Source organism: Pinus tabuliformis, chromosome X (genome assembly GCF_031772625.1).
Source record: "Pinus tabuliformis cultivar Carrire ecotype Pingquan chromosome X, CPIR1, whole genome shotgun sequence".
Classification (NCBI taxonomy): Eukaryota; Viridiplantae; Streptophyta; class Pinopsida; order Pinales; family Pinaceae; genus Pinus; species Pinus tabuliformis.
Window position 1 is genome coordinate 1543382370 of NC_142308.1, and position 16748 is coordinate 1543399117.

The window sequence follows — 16748 nt, forward strand, 5'->3', positions numbered from 1 at the left end:
AAATACTCAAAACACATCTCATAAAAACATCAGCTTATAAATACACACAGGAAGTCAGAGCAGCAAAGTGAATTCTGAGTGATTGTGTATCTATACAACTGTAAAAACATAAAGGATAAAACAAAACCACATATCTTGAGCATTTGAAACACTTTATGAATCCTGAGAAGAAAAGCAGTCACTTGTATTACTGAAAATGAGTTTGTACACAAGCCAAAATAACACTCTGTTTCTCCAATATCCAACCCTCATTACATCCAAGTTTCATCTATATATAGAAACATATCTTTAACTACTTTGAGCTTCCTCCTCCAACATGAGGGGAGCTCGATGACTGCTACTAATTACCCCTATCTGCTATTTAACTGACTCATTAAATACAATAAGTGCTAAACTGGAATTTTAAAAAGTCCTAATTAAACTAAAACTCTAATTCTATCCTCCTCGTAGAATGATTCTTTCTTGCTTCTTGACACCTGTCTCCTTTCAGTTTGGCCGAGATAGCTGAGAAGAGGATTCAATGTTCCAGGCTAGCTTTGGATGCTGAATGCGTTGATGGTTCAATAATATTAGGATAAAACCCCTGTTTTTCCGGTTCCAGTCTTCCACTACCTCTTCGAAAATGTAGCAGCATGTCTCCAGCTCTTTAATATCCCAAAAATGATGAGCATCACCATATTTCCAAATGTGCTGGAAGCTTCGTTGATGAACAGGTGTGCAAGCCAAAACTCCTCGTATGCAACTCCTTCCAAACCCTAATGACCGGTAATAAAGTGCCTTTATAATAAAAACTTTTAACTCGAGACAAAACACTTCACTTTACAAAAAAGGTACACCTGTCATCATTTGAATGGCTATGCTAGCTTCATGTGGTTTCCTAAATGTCCCTCAGATGTTTCCTTTGAAAATTTTCTGATCCTCCCATCAAACTGTTTGTCTTCATTATAAAACAACACCTACAGCAGTTTCGTAGCGCGCTACGAAACTGCTGAATTTGCTAGAACAGTGTGTATTTGCCTTGGGGAATTTTCTGCTTGGACCTTTAATTCTTTAAACCTCCTTTACATGTGGCAGAGATCTATATGTCTTCAAAACAATACAACTAAGCAAAATTTAACAAGATTTGGAACAAAACCTCAATTTCATTCAGCAGCTAACTGGCCTAGCTGTGCACGACCTAATGCAAAAATGCTCTCCAAAAATACTGTTTGCAACCCACTCGGAAGAATAGAACCAATGCCACTGTTCATTGCCTGATGCACTGAATTTGCAATATTTGGGTTAAGCCCCAGTGCAGAGGGAACAGACATTGCTGCATTGAAATTTGCCAAACTTAATGCGGTATTGAACTCTGCTATTGGTTTGCGCTCCATTTCATAAGTGCTAAGTATAGCAGGTGAGGCATGTCCATTCAGGACAGAAGCTAATTTCCATGTTAAATTATGTGCATCCTGTATGCCTGTGTTCATTCCGAACCCTTCTGCTGGAGGAAAGCGATGAGCAGCATCACCAACAAGTATGACTCGATCATCACCACAGGAAAACTTTTCAGCAACTTCTGCATGCATTACCCATTGCTTTATGGATTTGATCTCTATGTCTACATGGTCATCACCTACCAAATTAAGAATTGATTTCCTACAGACCTCTGCAGTGAAGTCATGAAAATGCTGCTGAGGAGGATAGAAAGGGATCTGCAGTACAAATTTCCCTTGGCACAGGTCATGAGTAACAACAACACCAATTATTTTGGGATTGAAAACAAAATATAGCATTCCAGGCATCTTTTTAGAGAGGAAATTCTCAAGATCTTTGCTCATGAAATGTACACTGATCAATTTCTGAATATCATGTTCACCTTTCATATTTATTCCCATCAACTTTCTCACAGTACTCCCTGCACCATCAGCCCCAATTAAAACATTACACTGAAGATTCACTCTGACCTTTGTTTCATCCTTGACAGAGCAAATTGCGGCCCTGATTCCATCTGATGTAGGATTGATGGAAATACATTCGTGACCCAATCTAATTTTTCCAACCCATGAATTGTAACTTTGGAATCCATCATTTGAGAAATTGTTCCCAGTGCAAATATTAAAACCTAGCCTTCCCAACCTTTTTAGTAGTAAAGGAACAAGACGGTGCTGTGAAAAATGGGCAACACAGGTTGGGCTCCTCGTTTGTTTGAAATCATGAGGTTGCATATGATCGACGGTCCCTAGAATGGGGCCAGACAGCGTAGAGCAATATATGAATCTTCTCCACTGTTCCACAGGGGGTTGAAGTTCTTCAATCTCCTCAGACAAACCATCTAGTTTACGAAACACCTCCATAGTACGATTGTTAATGAAATGAGCTTGTGGATGCTGTTTGAATTGTTGACCCCATAATACTGTACAAGGATCTTTTAATTGATCTATTTTTCTCTGGACACTTGTTTTCTCACTAAGCCTGCAACTCGGAACTCGTCCTTCAAGCTTTGAACTGTTACCTCCTAGTACCCAATCCAACATTAGAGGCGTTCCCATCTTTATGAAAAACCTCCCTCCAACTCTGCCTGGATGTGGTATCCGTAGTTTAGTCAAGAACGATAGTGGTCCAAGTCCAACACCCAGATAAGGCTTGTAAGTAGAGGCCATTATTGCTGCCATTCGTGCCAATGCATATATCACAGCAACTCGGAGTCTCCTTTCATTTTCATATCTTTTAAAGGCAGCTGAGATGTCAATGGTTTCAGAAATCTGTTTCAAAGATTTCTCAAACTCTAAAGCAAGCTGATAGCCATCCTCAATTTCCATACAACCACCCTGACCCAAATTTGGCTGCATGGCATGAACAGAATCACCCAGTAGGGTAACGCGGCCTTTACTCCACGTCATAATCGGTATCCTATCATATATCACGGCGTAGAATCCTTTCTTCTGGTGTTGCCGTGAGTAAATCCACAACTTTGTCACACCAATGTCCAAATAGCTTCAATAGTCTCTCTTTTCTTCCATTTGGAGGGTCAACACCTCCAGCTGGTTCATTGTAGAATGCATACCACTGCATCTTCCCACATCCAACATCAGAAGAAACAAAATACTGTTTGTGGCCCAGAAATACTCGATACCCCACAGTTTCAATGTCAGGAGGCACAAAATCTGCAATGCCAGTGTAAATACACCACCAAGAGTTTCAATTTCCCACGACAGAGTAACATCAAGAAGAAGTAACTCTTTCACATCACCACGAAGTATACCACCCTGAATGGCAGCACCCATGGCAACGACCTCATCGGGGCTTACACCTTTACCACGGCTTTTCTCCAACCTCTACCATAAACAAGAATAACCTTCTCCTTGTTATAAGTAGTAAAATCACTTCAAACACTTTGACAAAATGATTGCGAGAGTAAAGCCTGTAATTCTCTGCAAATTTTATATGATGGACAACAAATCCTTTTCCAGTTGCTCTGTACTTGGCACGCTGAGGAAGTCGCTCCAACACATATACTAGACCGCTTATTGCCCGGACTTGAAAAAGGCATAAAGTCTCGACAATAGCTTTTCCAACCAAAGCTCCAAGACCCATAACGCCACGCATCTATGCTTGCCATGTGCTTTCATAACAACAGTGTAAAAGTCGAGGTAGAAGCTACTCGAAGACTGGTATATGAACACCTGGAAGTTGTACAGCACGTGGAGAAACATCTGTTACTGTTGGCAATGTCATAACATCCTCATTGGTATTTTCACTCCAATCTTCTTCTCTCCCCATTTTTCGGACCTGGGCCACTCTTCTCATATAATTTGAGGATTACATAGGAGTCCTGAACAACATCGGAATATCTCAGTTGTTTACCTTCAAGCCTGTACTCATGCATAACCCAATTGGTCCGTATACCAGAAGGAGCACACCCTGTGTAGAATATTAAAGTCAGACTTGGCCTTCAATGAAAACTCGAAAAAATCCCCAATTTCGTAGCACGCTACGAAACCACCTAAACATGTAGCGCTGCGAAACTGCTAAAAAAAAATTCATGTGCTTATTTGCAGACATTTGGCTTTGAAATTTTGTCAGTGGTAACAGGGTCAACCACATAAAACCTTTCTCCATCAACACTTGATGCATTTTAATCATCATGTTTATGGGTCAACCACACAAAATCCTTCTCCAAGCTTGCCATCACCAACTTGGTTTTGGGTCATCCACAAACACACAGTTATGGGTCATCCACAAACACATAATTATGGGTTGATCCAAGAGGATATAAAAAGGCTCAAAATTTGAATTCCTCAAATATCATCAAAACTAATTCTAAGTCGTAAATCTTGTCAAGATGATTCCAATGGCACGAACGACACCTCAATTCGAGTTTGTATGAGGAAGTTATGCTCATTTGAAGTTTGGCACAAACAACAAAAAGGTTTGTGCAAGTGGGACCCAGAGGGTGCCATGTGGCACTCCCACATGATGCCACGTGGAATCCCAATCAGCAAGAAAAATCAGCAAGCGGTGATGAGGTAGAGCATAGTTGGCAAGTGACATCGACATCACGTGTCAGCGTCCAGTGGCACACAATGGTAGTAACATGGACCAGTCAGCAGTCGCCATGTGGCTGAATCACTAAGCGTCACGTGGCACCCTCTGGTTGGCCAAGTGGATCGACCTACCCAACGGTAATACCTATTCCAACATATGCACCACATGAACTTTGAACAATGTTTTGGCATATAGATTAAAAGAAAGGGAGGCCCATGGGTTTGACCCTGGGACCTCCCGAACAACAATGACCTAATATTAGTCTGCCAACTAATCTGCTAGCAGAGTGGGCTTTAGCATGTCCATCACCCCATACGCTTTTAAACTCCTACCATTTGAATGGATGGGGTTTGGTAGCACATGACGAAACGGAGAGTGCAAAATTCTGTGCACAAAAAACCAGGTCTGTTCTGGGCTAGATTCTTGGTATATTCTAGGAAATATTCTATAGGAATATTTTGACTGTTGTGGCATCTTGAAGATTCCTTAGGGGACCTAGATGTGAAACTTACAAAACCTGGTTAATTTTATACTCATTTCTCAGAGTTTCGCAAGGAATCCACTAATTTAGTTAGAATTGGGATATGGGTAGCAAAATTTTAGGTCACTCCTAGAAGTGAGGTATTGCCATGTATTTTTCCAAGTAGTTGCCTTTCATTTGGTTGAGATAATATAGAGGCTTGTCCACTTTGAAGTTAGGCCCAGAAACATAGCTCAAACATTGTGGGTGAACTTTGTGAACAAATCTTGGTGCATTGTCTATAATGTCTTCATTTGGTGTTTCTTCTTCTTGGATTTTGCATTTATGGTATTTTCATGCTCTTTGAGCATTTGTGTTTAACATCACTGAAGAAAAGATCTCGGATCATGGGTAAACCACACAAAGCCCTTGTCTTTATTGGCACTTGGAACATTGTAATCACTTGGTTATGGGTCAACCACAAACCCATGGTTATGGTTTGAACACACAAAACCCTTCTCTTAATTGGCTCATTCAACATAAGCTTCTAATGAGGGAACTTAACAGTGGGGACCATTGTTCCCTAAGAAGGAGGATTTATCTGAATGGAAAGTGACACCCACCCATTGTATTTACCTATGGGATTGAATGATGAAACTCAAGTAGGTACTGAAAATACTATTAATAATGGGCCTCACCTTTCAAAAGGACAAATTATTCTTCGATGTAGCTATAAAAGGTTCTTTTCCCAGTTAATAAAGAATTGGGTTTTTATCATATTTTTATGTTCTCTCTCTTTCTATGTCTTGCAGTGATATATAAAATCCTTCCTCACCGTCTAGATAAAATAAATTGCAAGTGCATCTTATTGGGGTATTTAGATACCAGTAAATCATATCATCTTTACAATGAGGTAAACAAGAAGTTTATTTTATCTAGAGATGTGATTTTTCTTGAATCTTCTAAGACTAACAACATTGTTGAGTAATGAGTTGTTAATTTTGATAATTTCAATCATGTAAACACATATCATGAATTTGATAATGAGATTCCAAATCTTGAAGGGGAAATCCCTATATTGGATCAATCTATGAAATCTTCTTCTTAAACATTCTCTCCCCCTCACAAAGTTCGAACCACTTACTCAGATCAGGAAGACCCTTTGAGTTATGTGATTGAGAGGATTAGAAGGATAAATATTGATCCAACCCCATCTCAATTAGTGGATAAACCTGGACCATATTGGAAAGTTCGCCTAAAATGTCTCACCAAAATACTTGAATGTGTTCATACTGATGACATTGGAAAGGCAAGAACTAGAGGTTCCACTAGGCAAGATGGAGGTGATGTACATAATTTTGATTCAGTTTATGTAGATGACATGGATGTTTCATATGATTATGAATTGAATTTATCTACTAACTTTGAGCCAACTTCCTTTAAATAAGTTGTTTCTCATGACGAATGGAAAGAAACAATGCAAAGAGAGTATGATGATCTCATAAAGAATGGAACATGGAAGTTGGTTGACCCTGCATTTGGAAATAAACTAATTGTTTGCTAGTGGGTCTACAAGAACAAGTAAAAATAAGCTGGCTCATTTGAAAAGCATAAATCAAGGCTTGTGGAAAAGGGATTTTCACATAAATAAGGATTGAAATAATTTTGCCTCTATGACAAAATGGGCCACCATCTAAACTATCTCTATCTTGGAAGCTCAAAATGGATGGAAAGTTCATCAAATGGATGTGGAGACTACTTTCTTGAATGGAGACTTGAAAGAAAATGTCTCCATGGCTCAAACATAAAGTTTTGCTGTAAAGAGAATCATACAATATATGAACTTATCGAATCTTTATATGGTATAAAGCAAGCACAATGAGCCTAGTATTGGAAACTAACTGAACAACTTATGAAATTGAATTTCAAAAACTTTAATCCCGATGATGAAACTTTTTTTGTCAAGAAAAATGGCAAAAATGTTTTATATCTCGTGGTTTATCTAGATGATCTATTAAAAAATATATTGCATATGTAAGTAAATAGTTTAAGAAGGGCTTTGAGATGACACATTTGGGATACCTTCACTACTACTTGGTAATTAAAGTGATCCAACATCCAAAGTATATATTCCTCTCTCAAGAGAAGTACATTATATTATTGTTGATTAGGTTTCACGTGTCTAAATGCAATCACATATCTACTCTATTGTAATATAATTTGAAGTTTACTTCAAAATAAGGAAATGAATTTACGGATGCAACTAAGTACAAATAGCTTGTGGGAAGTCTTATCTACCTCACCACTACCAATCCAAAGATTTCATTTGTTGTTAGAATTCTTTCCAGATTTATGCAAAAGCCTCTTGAAGGACAAGTTTTCTACAAAAATATTTCTAAAGCACTTGGAAGCAACTCAAGAATTTTGACTCAAATATTCACAAGTGGATGACTTCAACTTGATTCAATGTTCCAAAGTTGACTTTGATGGAGACAAATAAAATCAAGTATCTAGGTCAAGCTATATGATGGCCCTCAGTATTGTAGAAACTGTTAGCGCTTGAAATTTCACCTCAGGCTGAGAAAGGTAAACCTCAAGGCAACATCAAACCATTTAGCCTCGTAGCTAGCCCTACGGGGCAGGAGAAGGCTCTCTCCGGTCTATCTCGTAAAATCTTCAATAGATGAGATGACCAATAAGGTAACACTAATATTAGGCTAGTAAACTGATCAAAGAGTTTGATTTGGGGTTTTTTGGGTTTTTGGTGGCAAATTGAGGAGAAGGCAATTTTGGGTGCGGGGATTGGACACAGTTTCTGCAGGGGGTTCTTTGGGGCGAGGTAGGAGACAGTATTGATGCCTTTGATTGAAGTGAATGGTCAGGAATGAAGGGTGAGGAGCTAAAGAGAGCAAACAATAACTTTGAATTCTCTTTAGACAGTAGAAAACATTGAAATTAAACAAACTTAAAAGCAGAGCATGGCAGGCATGAATTCTTACTTTAACACTTCATTTGTTTAATGTGCAGAAGTAAAAGAAAGGAAATGAGTCACATAACAAGCTTACAAATACATTGAGAAACACACTATCAACACATGAGTCCACAAGAATCCCAAAGAGGACTGCAAAACCCTGCTCTTCCTTTGCCAAAAATTGCAGAGATACAATGAATAATACAATGATAGCTTCTCCCTCAAGAGTCCAACCATGAAAATGAGCAAGAAAGTACATAATATAGATCATATAACCTATTTCCCTGCCTCCATGGGTCGAGCTCACTATCCTAGGAGCTGTTTCAACCACTTCTAAACTAAGCACTACAAACTAGGCAGTCAAAACAACTTGCCTCTATAAGCTAGGAAACCAATCCATTCATTTAATTTTCACCTTTTTCATGAATGAATCTTCTAGAAGAGGTACATAAGAGTAAAAGTGTCATAAAAGTACATTAATTACATCAAAGAGGATAATAATCCACCCCAAAAAAACAGGGTCAAATTGCGTTTTTCTGAGCTGTACACTGAAATTTGGAGAAATTTGCCTAACGAGTCGCGCGCCTCTGCCTGACGGGTCGCGCGCCTTTGGGACCACTTTTTGGGCACTTCCAGGTGTCCAAATTGGGCAAGAGTAGGCTTGTTGGAAAGGTCTGTGAGTCTAATTTCCAACCCAACTGGAATTTTTGAATTTGGAGTTCATTTTCCCTGCCAAAAATCAAATCTCCCAAGGCTGCTTTCTGCAGTTCAAAAAAGTGGCAGAAAGTCATTTTTTGCTAGTTTTTTGACTTTCTGGAGGCCCAAAACTTCACCAAATCCCAAGTCCATCCATGAGCATGTGTAACTTTGTATAAAAAATCTGGAAATGCTGAATTTTTGTCAAAAGGAGTTGCCCTGATGAAGGGTCACGCGGGGGGTGAGACCCGTTAATGGGAAAAACCTGCAAATTGCCTGAAAATGCCAAAATTCACCCAAAATTCTCAAAATTTCTTGGGATTTGTGCTGTGGCTAGGCTATTTAGTGCCTTGATCCTTGAGTGAAGCCTCAGCCAAGATACGGAGGGGATTGGGCCTCTTTCTCCGTTTTAGTGCCTCGGTCAACTGCCTTGGATCCGACGATTGTAATTTTGACATTTCTCTAAAACCATGACACCTGTGCAAAAAGTGAAGGAGGTTTTTCTTCCTTGGAATGTTTTAAACAAAAAAGTCTCTCAGTTTTCCAAAATTCATCTTTGATTGCTCAGAAACATCATTTTAGTGAAACTTGCCCCGATGTGTGAAACAAGGATTTTTGTCGAAATGGAGCGAAATGAAGGGGATAGGGGGCTTCTAAATTCTTGGGGAAATTTTTGGGAGTAGGGAGGGATGTTAGGAAGTAGGGGAAAGTGGAATCTCAGGGATTGAGTGAGGGGAAGGGGTCCAAAAGGGCAAAACACAGGCCCAACCTAGAAAATTGCCAGGTTGTAGCTAGAAACTAGGGTTTGTACAAAAATGAGGAATTTGGCGGATCTAAGGGATGGGAAGTGTTTGATAAGGTACTTTAAGGATAGGGGAAGGTGTATGAACATCAGGATAGAAGTTTTTCCGATGATTTAACCGTCCAAGAGAAATTGGCTTCAAAACCCTAGGAGAGGGAAATGACCTTACCTAGGCGCAACTGAAGCATGGACAAGGTGTAAAAAGACTCATTAGACACTGAGATGATAATGAAAACCCTATGAATGATGATAGACTCAGCTGAATGATGACATGGACCGCCATTTGGACAACTTTAGAAGGAGTTAAAGAAAACCCTAGACCTAATGCCTAGTGACCAAATTTTGCTTGAAAACTCTTTGAAATGACAAAATTTGACCTTGACACTTCAAAATCACTTTGTAAGAGCATATTTGATCACTAGAGGAAGGCTAGAAGGACTGACACTAACAGAAACAATGTTGCAACTCCCAAGGATCTCAACTTTAATTGTCAATCCATGGTTTATACAAACTCAAGATAGGTAGACACTATATATGCAACATGCACTATCTCTTTCTCTTGTTGATTTTTATGTAGGTGGGAATATTGAAATGAAAGTTAGATTTAGAGAGACCAAGTTGGCTAATATATGCTATAGGAAAATTATAATTGTAGGAAATGACTTGTAAAAAGAAAAATGGCACACAAACTTATGCTACTTACAATAAAGGAAGTCACACTTGCACAACTTACACTATCTACAATGAAATGAAACCACGCTTGCACACCTCTGTGCTATATTGCAAGGAAATGAAAACACACTGCTAAAATGAAATCTTGTAAATTGTAAACCCTAATTTGTAGAAAAAAAATAGTTTTTTAAAGTAAACCAATCAAAAGCATCTACATGATCTATATACCTCCAAGTTCCATTATTAGGGTTCCATGAGTGCTGTAATATTCTAAAGGAGACAAAACATTACTTTATTGCAAATCTGAGTGAGTTTGGAAGGTTGGTTACAAATTACTACATGAGTCCCTATTTTTCTACAAGAGACAGTCCAATGAGGTAACCAAGAAAAATACAAGTTTGAGAAGCAAGGAAGCTATGGAGAATCTAGAAAATGATAAAATAAACTTGCTCAAAGCATGACAATGTATGGTTGCAAGTTTAACCTAGAAAAATTCAAATCTACGTGTTTCCTGTAGCTGCAAAACAAGTTACAGTATGGGAAAACAACAAACAATGAACGATGAACAATAAATGAGTAGCAGGAAAGGAAATGAATTAAATGTAAAGTGGAATTGTCATTTAACTAATGTACTTATTGGAACTATCACAACCAAGTGCTCAGTTAACCCGCAAGAAAAGTTTTTTCTTGAAAATTTCCTAATTAACCATGCATGAGTGTTATAAACAAAAGTAAGTTTCATAAATGCTTTGCAAAGATAAATAAATGCATAATATTAAAAAAGAAGAAGATGGAAGATGGATCTAGAGCACTTGTGGTGGGCCTTGACCCAAGGAAGCTCAAAACCCTTAGAAGAAAGCTAGACGATGAGGTGAAATAGGACATCACTTCCAATAACTGAACAATTGTTTATACATTACAAAGTTACAAAACTTGCTTGAAAACACTAATCTAGACATTTCTTCTATTCTTCACACGCTTCTCCACATGTCTATTGGGCTACTCAAGCCTCTTATTTATACAACGAGTAGGGAGAAGCCTCCTTGAGGGGAGGATTGGATTCCCTCCAAAAATCCCTAGAAAATGGGATCTTGCTTCCCAGGCTACCTTACAACAATAGGAAGGGGCATTAAATTCCCTCATCCAACCAAGTTGAGACTCTCTTGCAGCAAGGAATAAGTCTCATGAATATATCTAGATGGATTTTCTCGAAATATGTGCAAAATCTATTCAAAATTCTGCACCATAAACCTGTTAGGCACATAAAATGTGAGAAACCTCATTGAATCTCCTAAGAACTCATTGAGCTAGGAAAGTGTGTCATTAAATGCAAAAAGTTAGGTTTAAAGTAGCTTTTATGTACCTAGGAGTAGATAGTTAGGCCTTATGTTTTACCTATTTGGGAGGCCCATAACTATATTATGAGTTTTAGATCAAGAGTTGTCTCCTCGAGGCCACTTAATTCCAATAGATTCCACGATAGAGGCAGAATATGTGGTAATTGCAGAAGGAAAAAAGAAGATCATGTGGCTCAAGAAAATTCTTGAAGACTTGCTATCAATAAATGGCAACAAGAAATTCCAGTTTAATTTTTCCTTGAAATGGATTGAGAATTAAAAGCGAATTCTATTCTCATAGCAACTAGTAAATAGTTCATTAAGTTTAATTAACTTAATTAACTTGGAAATTTAAAGCTGGAAGTCTTTCAATAGTCATGCATATGTTCTCCCAAAGTTTTAGGGGTCCAATATGAGTTTGAATTGAGTTGGAAATTAGATCACTCAATTTACTGAGTTAGCTTCAGTTAAATTAGTTCCAAACTATTTGAGGAACTAATAGACGACTAACAGCCAGTTGGTGCACTAGTGCATCCACTAGTGCTACTCCAGTTAACTGAAGATTCCCTCATGAGAAACTCATGCATGTCAGTTCAAAGAAAGACCCAGTTGATACTAGAGTGGAGGGACAATGTACTATCAACTGTATTATTTATTGGAGTGTAAATATCATGCATGCATTTGAGATTGATCTTACGTTTGGATTGCACAGTTTTGGAAGCGTGAATTCCCTTTAAATATGGGCTATTCTTCCTAGGAATTACACAAGAGATTAGGGGCTTAGAGAGCTTCTGAATAGGCTAAGGAATTGGCTTGAGCTAACTTGTGAGCTGAGAGAGTTGAGCATACTTGTGCAAAATTGTTCTGGTGAGAACGAGTTTGTATCTTCGCTCATATTTCTAATATATGTCATACATATAGCAGGGTTTTGAGCAGTGGCTTTCCCCAGATACATCTTGTGTTATGTGCCATTGATTTATCTTCTTATTTTTTATATTGTTTTCATCGATCTATTGGCTTTCGCTGATTGAAAGTAGAAGTAGATTCTTGTCCTATGCTTTAGTAAATTGCATGAGCTTATGAATCTATAGGATTTTCTACATGGTATCGAAGCTTAGAACAATATAATAGAGAAGATTTTGAAGTTTTGAGTTTTTGGTTACAGGTGAAATTCGAATTTGGAATACATGCTTCAGGATCAGCTGATGGCATTCTACGATTTATGGCTCGAGTATGCCTTGGAAGGCAACTCAAATTTTATAGCCTAGCGGGATAGAATGGAGGTTGTTCTAGAGGATAATGACTTGAAGGAATTCATTGATCAAGAAATTCCTCAGCCAACAACATCAGATGCATAGAATTTGGCCGAATGGAAGAAGTGCGTGATAAAGGCGAGGCGGATAATCCTTAAGGGAGTTGGAGACCACATTGTCTCAAGTCTCCATGGCAAGGAAAATCCATATGCTATGTGGAAAACATTAACAGACTTGTATAAGAACAACAGTGACAAAAGGAAATTGGCACCAAAGGACAAACTTCGAAACATCAAAATGGAGAAAGGTGAGACGATTTAAAAACACTTGACCAAGTTCACTCAGTGTCGTGATGAAATTGGAAGTGTTGGAATCACGTTTGTCGAGGATGATATGGTGAGTCTTGCTCTTCTAGGACTCCCAAAGAGTTGGAATAGTTATCATGAATCTGTCAATCATCAGGAGAAGCTTCTAGATTGGGAACCACTGTGGTCGGATTTGATGCAGGAGAAGATCAGGAGGAACACTAGGGATGGCTCTCCATCAAAGACTGATGATGAAGAGAATTGTGCCTTAGCGATTAAAGTGAAGAAGGGGAAATGAAAATCTTCCCATTCTAAATCGGATTCTTATCATGGAGGTAAGAAGAAATACAAGATGAAAGTCAAGAGCTTTCATTGTCACGAGATGGGACTTTTTGCTACAAATAGTCCACTCAAGAAGTCCAAGAAGAAGTTCTTAGGAGGAGCGGCGGGTGAGGCTTTGGCCTCTCAATTCAAATTGGAATTTTCCCTCATTGCATGCATGGTTTCATCAATGATGGGAAGTGTATGGTACTTAGACAATGGAGCTTCATTCCACATGACTGGTGACAAAGATTTATTCAGTGACCTGGAGGAGAAAGATCTCTAGATGCATATCGAGATGGGTGACGACGGGAAGTATAGTGTTACTGGATTGGGCACGATTAATTTTGAAAGGGAGCATGGGGTTCCACTCACCTTGAAGAATGTATGTATGCGCTTGGGATGAAGAAGAACTTGGTATCCATTGCCATACTTGAGGATAGAGGCTATGATGTGATCTTCTCGAAAGGAAAGGTGTTCCTTCGACACATAGCCATGGGTCAAGTAAAGAAGATAGGGATTCAGGTGAATAATATCTATAAGTTGGGGGTAGATGAGTGTGATTCTTTGAGCACAAAAGAAGAAAGGGGGCAGAGCTGAGACATTGGCGAGTTGTGGCATAAGCAATTGGGTCACTTGCATCATGGGGCTTTGAAAATATTGCAACAGATCTCTACCAGTCTTCCCAAAGGTACGCTTGAGCAAGTTGATACATGCAAGGGGTGTGCTTTGGGAAAATACCCCAAGCCTTACTTTCACGACAACCATAGTTGAGCAGAGTCTATTCTAGAGTGATTCCATTCAGATGTGGACGATTCTTGATAACATCCACGACCAAATACAGGTATTATGTTATGTTTGTTGATGACTATTCTCATAAATGCTGGATATTTTTCATGCAGAAAAAGGATAAAACCTTCAAAAAGTTTTGTGAGTTTAAAGAATTGGCGGAGAAAGAGTCGGGCAAGAAGGTTAAAGGTCTATGCAGTGATAATCGTGGTGAGTATGTCTCAAATGAGTTTAAGAACTTCTGTGCAGTAGAAGGGATTCACCGGGAGTTGACGACACCCCATAACTCTTAGCAGAATGGGGTGGTTGAGAGGAAGAACAGAAGCATAGTAGGGGTAGCAAGGGCAATGTTGCATGATTAGGGCCTACCACTACACTTGTGGGTTGAGGCATGAAACACAATAGTTTATGTTCAGAACCGTAGCCCACATCGGATACTTGAGATGAAGACACCAGAGGAGGCTTATTCTGGTAAGAGGCCAGATGTTGGTCACTTCAGGATTTTTGGGTCATTGGTATATTTCCATGTGACCAAATATGCACAGAAGAAGCTTGAGCTGACAATAGAGTTGGGGATATTTGTGGGGTACACTGATACACCTCAAAGCTATTGGGTGTACTTTTCAACCAACAGGATGATAATGGTTCGCAGGGATGTCAGATTCAATGAGGATAAGGCCATGCGAGTTTCACTTGAGAGGGAGATTGAGCTACATGCAGATGAGGATATTTTAGCTCCTAAGGTTGAGGAGTCTCAAATTGATGTGGAGAAGCCACATGTAGAGGATCTGGGAGTGGAGACATCCACTCAGGCAGAGTCTTCCGGAGAGGGAATATAGCACACTAGAGAGGCTGACAGATTGTTGGATGATGCATGGGATAATGTGGGAGCACCCACTTCTCAACGCAGGCAGAGGAGGTCACCTGAGAGCTACACTGGGTACATGGATCTTATGGGCGAATGTGTTGTGACATAGCCATCTTCCTTTAAGGAAGCAGTGCAACAACCGGTTTGGGTTGATGCCATGGTGGAGGAGTATGACTCTATAGTCCGTAACAATGTTTGGGATGTGGTCCTGAGACCAGAGGACACGTTAGTGGTAAGCTCCCATTGGCTTTAGAATATAAATCAAGCTGCAGATGGTAGTGTGGAGAAGCATAAGGCTAGATTTGTGGCTCATGGCTCCTTTGCTCTTGTTGCAAGGTACTTGTCAATCATGTCTATATTGGCACTATCATCACAGATGGGTTGGAAGATACATCAAATGGATGTGAAGACAACCTTCCTTAATGGAATGATTGAGGAAGAGGTGTACATAGAGAAACCTGAAGGTTTTGAGACCTTTGACCATGAGTCGCATGTCTGCCGGCTTAAGAAAGCATTATATGGGCTGAAGCAAGAACCCTGTGCTTGGTACACTAGGATAGATAGCTACTTCACTGGGTTGGGCTTCACAAAGAGTGAAGCAGATGCGAATCTGTACCACATAGTGGTGGAAGGTAAACTGTTGATCATTGTACTTTATGTTGATGATCTCATACTGACAGGTGATGATCAGATGATCAAATTTTGCAAAGGGCACCTTGCAAGAGAGTTTGAGATGAAGGACATGGGGAGTTGTTTGTGTCTAAGGGAAAGTATGCCAACGAGATACTCAGGGGATTCCGTACGGAGAGCAACAAACCCATGGAGACTCCTGTAGCAGGTAACAGGAGGAAGGAGGATGCTACATCAAGGGAAGTAGTGGAAGCTACTGTTTATAGGAATCTTGTGCATTCACTCATGTACTTGGTGAACACACAATCAGATATGTGCTATGCAGTTAACCAGCTTAGTCAAGCGATGGTTAGGCCTACCAAGCTGCATTGGAAGACAGAAAAGAATGTGTTGAGATACATTAGGGGCACTTCTTAGTATGGATTATGGTACAAATGGACAGAGGGAGTGAAAATTCAAGGCTTCACCAATGCAGATTGGGTAGGGAGTCCATTCGACAGGAAGAGCACATTAGGAGGGATATTAAGTATTGGGTGAATGACAGTTTCTTGGTACAACATGAAACAAAGATTGGTTGCACTCAGTTCGGTAGAGGCAGAGTACATGGCTGCGATTCAGGTAGCATGTGAGGCTATCTGGATGAGGAAGATCCTAGTTGGTTTATTTGGTCAGCAGATGGATCCAAATGTGATTTACTGCGATAATCAGAGTTGTATCAAACTCTATGAAAATCTAGTTTTTCATGATTGGTCCAAGCATATTGATATCCGATATCATCATCTCAGAGATTGTGTATTGAGGCGGATTATGTTGTTAGAGTACATTCCCATAGAGGAGAAAGATGCAAATTCGAGTTTCACAGAGACGGGACCGAGGTAGCTGATAATCCCTTTCTTATTGAGAGGGAGTGTTGAGAAATGGCAACAAGAAATTCCAATTTAATTTGTCCTTGCATTAAACTGAGAATTAAAATAAAATTCTATTCTCATAGCAACTTGCAAATAGTTAATTAAGTTTAATTAACTTAGGAATTTCGAGTTGGAATTATTTCTGTAGTCATGTATATGTTCTCCCTAAGTTTTAGGGGTCCAGTATGAGTTTAAATTGAGTTGGAAAT

At 39.3% G+C, this 16748-nt stretch overlaps 1 pseudogene; it reads right to left on the bottom strand.

Moving 5' to 3' along the window:
• Window positions 1-1142: 1142 nt before the first annotated feature.
• LOC149145936 (uncharacterized) lies at window positions 1143-3162 on the bottom strand (annotated as a pseudogene).
• Between the last annotated feature and the right edge of the window lie 13586 nt (window positions 3163-16748).